Source organism: Oxyura jamaicensis, chromosome 3 (assembly GCF_011077185.1).
Source record: "Oxyura jamaicensis isolate SHBP4307 breed ruddy duck chromosome 3, BPBGC_Ojam_1.0, whole genome shotgun sequence".
NCBI classification, from domain to species: domain Eukaryota; kingdom Metazoa; phylum Chordata; class Aves; order Anseriformes; family Anatidae; genus Oxyura; species Oxyura jamaicensis.
This window is the reverse complement of record NC_048895.1, coordinates 7,206,739-7,212,738: the sequence shown is the minus strand read 5'-3', so window position 1 is coordinate 7,212,738 and position 6,000 is coordinate 7,206,739.

Sequence of the window (6,000 nt, the reverse complement as noted above, 5' to 3'; positions counted from 1 at the left end):
TCTTTTCTTTTCTTTTCTTTTCTTTTCTTTTCCTTTCCTTTTCTTTTTCTTTTTTTTCTTTTCTTTCTCTCTCTCTCTCTTTCTTTCCTTCCTTCCTTCTTTCCTTCTTTCTTCTGTATTTACTGATAACATCCCAGCACAGTGAAAATCAGCTTCAGGAGGTGGTGGAAAAATGGGTAAGCATCCCTGAATAACAACACAGCCATCTCTGATTAAGCATGGTCTTTATCCTTCTACTGTGCTGGCTATAACCATTGTCCCTTTTATACTGTAATATCACTACATAGTTTATATGTTTCTAGTGCATTTTTTATGCATAATGTCATTTTCCTAAAATGTGGGATGTATGAGCTTACTGTTGCTACTGAAGTTGCTGCTGGTGGTTGTTTCCTGGATAGTCTCTGGTCTGAGCAAATGGCAGGCCAATCTGGCCAGCCCTCGCCAGTTTTCCTTCCAGAGTTGCCTCTTCCCCAGGTTAAGAAACACTGAAGCTGTTCCTAGTGCTAAACCCACAGAGCAGGTGGCTGATAAGATTATTGGCTCAAGAAACTAGAAAGTTTGTGACTGGGCCCACTGTAAAAGGAAATTCTTTCCAATGATTTACAAATAAATGAAATTCAGCTCTGGCAGGATCGGACCTTGCACACCAAGGATTTTTTTACTGTATATGGAGACACTAAAGAGACCTTTTTTAAACGAGAAACAACTTGAAACAGAGTGAAAAATGGAAAGAGAGAGAGGAAAAAAAAAAAAAAAAAAGGCAAATTAACTCTTTTTGACTTCTGGTGCTTAACCTCAAACAGCTTTTTTAAGTAGATCCCTAGGGGGGGTTCATCTGTAAAACGCTACAATTTACAAGTGGGTTTAAGTACAACATGTTGCTTTTCAACCACAGGCAGACAGGAAAAGATCCCATTGACACCTGCTTCAGACAACAAATGGGGCACAAAAGATAAAACTCATTTCAAAGGGTCTATTTGTTTGTCTCTTGTCGTGGATTAAACCAGGGGGCCACTATTTCAGGATGGATTCTGCTCCTATTCCAGTCAATGGAAAAAAAGCCTATTTGTGTGAATAACGCAGAACCAGCCCTTGGCAAGGAAAAGAGCTGGTTGTTGCTGATGTTTTACTGACGACTCTGTAGTAAGTGAGGATATGGTACTTCTGAAATGCTCGATTTGCAAGCCAGATGTTTGAAATATGAATATTCACACTTGCAGAACTTTAAACAGAATGATGAAAGTTTACTGAAAAACAAGTGGGAATACAGGAATTTTTTAAGAATGCGAAGTACCACAGTGCTTTTTAAAAATAGGTTTTCATTTATTTGATTCGAGTCTAACTCAATTTAGAAAATTCTTCCTGTCTAAAGCAATTTTTGTATGTGCGGGGAAGAACAGAGAAAAATTGCTGAAATTATGCTTTTTAGAAATTCAAACCAAATGAAAAAAACGGACTACCTTGTTGCCAGTAGTTTCATTAATGGAAATAATGAGATGCTGAAGCAAATGCTCTAAATCATCAGATGTTTCAACACCCCCCCTACACACGCAGTGTGTTGCGGGGCTCCCCAGACACATGCATGCCCAATAAACCCTTTGCACTTTCAGTTTTGGGTGCTCCCTGGGTGCAGGTGAGGCCGTGAGCAGTTCGGCTGCAACCCAGCTCTGCCTGTCCAAAGGAAGAAAAAAAAATAAAAAGAGAGAAAAAGCCTGACATGAACATTTTGGCAGCTCTTTGCTTCAAAGAGAACAGAACTTCTGTCTACTGCTTGTTGTGCTTTGATTTTTCATGGATGTGGTGGTGGATGGGGTTTCCAAATCCCTGTCCCTGCCAAACAGCAGGCCAGGTTTTGTCCTCAGATACCTGCCTCTAATCCCTTGGATTTGTGCTGAGTTTGGGCCACGCATAAGCTTTTGCCTCTGTATTTAATCACCAGGGGCTGGAGGGGGAGCAGAGCCTGGACTGTTATCAGCCATTCTGCTCTCATGATTAATCTTGTAATTACAAAACGAAGTCAAAGCAGCTCCAAAGAGGAAGACAAACCCCGGTAGCTGCAGGCTTCAGCTCCCGGCTCCTGCACTCTGAGTGCTTGCAGCCGGCAGCGCTGGCTCGCCTGTGCTGGAGAGGCCAAAACCTGCATGTGGGAGCCTCGTCTGCGCTGGCGGCTGCTGCTGCAGGGTACCCTTCGCTTGGAGGTGAGGCTGCAGATGACCTGCAAGCAGCCCAGAGCCCTGGTACGTTGCAACAGAGCACTGATTCCAGCAGACGCACGCAGAGAAAGTGATGGTGCACAGGGGAGTGCTAACTCTGAATTTTCTGCCTCTTGCAGCGCTCACTGCACCCCCCTCCAACAACGGTAAAATTCCACTAGCAAATAATTCTGTGTTAATGTAAGTTTTTAGCTTGCACTTACTGAAATGCTTTAAATTGGATTTCTGCCCCCTTAGCTCCCAGTGGTTCCATGAGGCCAAACAACACACATTTTTGTATCAGATGAACTCATCTAATTTGAAACCTGTGTACTTAAATGCTGTGGTGCAACTGCCCCCTCTCTGCAGGTAGAGATGATGCACATGTAAAGCATGTCCCAATTGGCAGGAATAAACTATACCAGTATAAAGCACCTTTTGCTGATAGTATCACCTTCATCAGGGCCTTCACTAATTTAACAGTTTCAGTTTAAAAAATAAAAATCATACCCCTAACTGAAGTAGAAAAACTGTGCAAGGCAGGTACAGGACATAAAAGTCCACTAGCACTCTTCAGCTGTTTCAGCAAAGCAAGAGACAAAGCCTACTCAGCCTTGCAGAAAGACTCCTACCAGTGATTATTTATGAACTAAACAGTCGTAGTAGAGAGGACAAAAGTCTACCACTGACTGAAAACAACGTAAACAGTAAAAATCCCAACCTGTAGAACAGCACACGCACACAAATTAGTTTGCAGTTGGAGCAAAGCTCTCTGGATTGCCACACCTTTTAACAACTGGGGAAGAAGCTGAGAAGTGATGTGTTAAATTTGGCAGATAAAACATAACTGATAAAACTAAATAAAGCTGAGAGAAAACAGGAACAAATTCCATTCCAAATAGACAACACAGCAATGAAGAAATTCAGGAAGAAGAATGTAGCAGAAACAACATGGCAAAAGTACTCCCACACACTGCTTTATGCTAAGGGAACTCTACCAACCTGGGTGCCAACGTGAACAACAGGGAATTGTCTGGGGAGAAGCACTCGGAAGAAAAAGCTGTGATGCTTGGGAAGAAAATAATGCTGAAAATAATATTCTTCTGTCATTTCAGCCAGCACGTTAAGCATTGACTTTGTCTTAAAACCAGAAACCAGCTACAGAAAAAAATCCACATGACAACAAGGGTCGAGGGAACTTTGCCACTTGAGAAGGGACCCAGAAGGACCAGGAGCAGTGAACAGGGGTGGTGTGCCAGCGGACAGCATAACCTCAAGTTAAAGCAGCCACTGCTTTACACAAAGGGAAATGACCTCTTCTGTAACTACTGGATAGAGACAATGCAGCATCGTTAAATGACATGACATCTGAAAGCAAAAAGGAGCATGCTTTTTCATAAATAATGCCTAGTACTGTAGAAATGAGTAGAGGGATTCAGACTGAATAAAAGCTGAAACCAGAACAAAAAAATTCTCTGCAAATCTAAGCATTTTTATGAGACCTAAATTTCTTCCATTGATAGCATAACATTAGCTAAATCAGTGGTTTTCCATCTTGCTTTTAATGTGGATTGCTGCATTTTTTTTCCCTAGACATATAGATCCCTGGGCAGTTAATTCCTGAGACTACTGACAATACATTTGCTTTTAGCCACTTGTTGCTGCCTGACAGATTCATAAGCCACAGGCTGAAGATCTCTGTTCTAAAGGATTTTGGTCCTTGGAGCTCAGGACACAGTCATCTCAAGACCAATTAAAAAAATAAACTAGTGATGGGAATGGAAAGATTCTTCATTTGGCTTAATTATCTAGGGCTAGGAGAAAACATCCCTTTCATCCCGGGCTTGCATAATTGTCCATTATGGGCTACAGTTTTGGCTTCTCTAAAATGCCAAACTCATACTGAATTAAACGGAAGAGGGATTTGATGACCCATGAGGATTCAGACCTTTTGAAGCATCCGATCTGTCGATCATTGACTATAAGATCCTGGGAAAAACAGCTCAGTGCTTTCACTGCCTGATAAGACTCTCTACACTCCCCCCTCAAAAAGAAAAAATCAACAACCCAGCAATGAAAAATAATAAACCAAACCAAAACCAAAAGCCCACCAACCCAAACCAACAAACAAGTAAACAAACAAACAAAACCAACAACCAAGAAACTTGGACTGACTGCCATCTCTGCAGTGTACATGGGCATTTATGAGATAAATAAGTTTGCCTATTGCACAAGTAATTTGGTGGTTCTTAGGTTCAGGAATGCATATACATATATATCTTATTAAATGGTAGTAGAGTGTGGGAAAACCAGAAACAATCAGCACTCAGAAGACTGGTCAAGGCTATCATTACAAATACAGAAATCAGTTTAAGAAACCAGTTATAATCTGTGTTAGGCTGGTGGACTGGATTTTATATTAAGTTTTAGCTGGAATGATTTTTTTTAGTTATTTTTAGATTCAACCATGTGAGAAGCACATGGCTCCATAAATACATTTCCCTCAAGAATAAGTTAATTGGGTGGGGTGTGTGGGAGGAAACAACCTAAACAATTCATTTAAAGTTAATAACTGAGTTAAGAATTTTATAGCTTAATTTTTTAAACATTTGTCATTAAAGTGTGATTGACTTCTGTAATAACATACACACATATACCAACAGCACATGGGACAGTCGACTGATGGGAAGATTCACATAGGACCCCATTAGCCTCTAGCATCCCTGGCTTCTTCCCAGAGCCAAGAGAGAGGGAAATTATTCAGGAGCATTTTGGTGCCACTGGGGTAGGCTCTGGCTCTGAAATGCCCCACAAAGGAACCTGTCTTGTCCTCTGCTCATTCTGAGAGGGTTTGGGGAGATTCGACCTGTGTGAAACCCTCCAACAATCATTTCAGAAAAACATGCATAAGAGAAAGGTAAAGAAAAGAGCAGTCACATGCTGATGTTTATACATTTCTACCCAATATAAGAAGGTAGAGATGAAGATGATGAAGGGCTTGTGTAAGTGAAATTTACCATGTCCTCAGAAGAGGGACCTCGTTAGTTGGAATGGCAATGAGCTGTGTTTTTTGGTTTGCTGGAGTCTGGATTTCATCTCCCCGCCGTATATGTCCAAGTGCATATCTGACTGTGGACTTTTTTTTTTTTCTTAAACTCTACAGAAAAGTTTATCTTTGGTTACTTCTACTGTGGACTACTGGCTTTGCCTCTTTTCAACCTACAGATCAAAGACTTTATATAAAAACAGTGCAATTATGACTAAAACAAACACTTTAAACACTGTTACTGTGATTTCATCCAGACTTTTTTCTCTAGGTTTGTATTAACACTCAAGTGACTCAATCAGCATTGGTAGCAATAAAATACACATGATAATCCCCTACTGATCCATCATTTGTACCAAGAAGACTTAAGCGGTGCAGCTTGTATTTTATTTCCTTTTTCTAGCCTCTGTCGAAAGTACATGCTCTTGTGCAGTACATGCGATACTTAGAAATCAAAAGAACAGCTAATTAATTACATCCCACCTCCTCATATGGAAAATGGATCTAAACTAGCATCTAAAACACAATGTGTTTGCTTTAAATAGCCAAACGCGGAGGGACCAGAGAGATCTGTGGGGAATTTTTGGCACCATATGAAGATTCTTTCAGGCCTCGAATCCCCCACCCTTGAATTCTGTGGTGGGTTAGTAGGGAAAGGATATAAAATTGTGGATTTTTTTTTTAAAGGCTTTTCTCTTTGTTTTCTATTCTCCTTGGCTGCACTCTTATATTTTAATACCGTATAATAGTAAGGAACAAGGA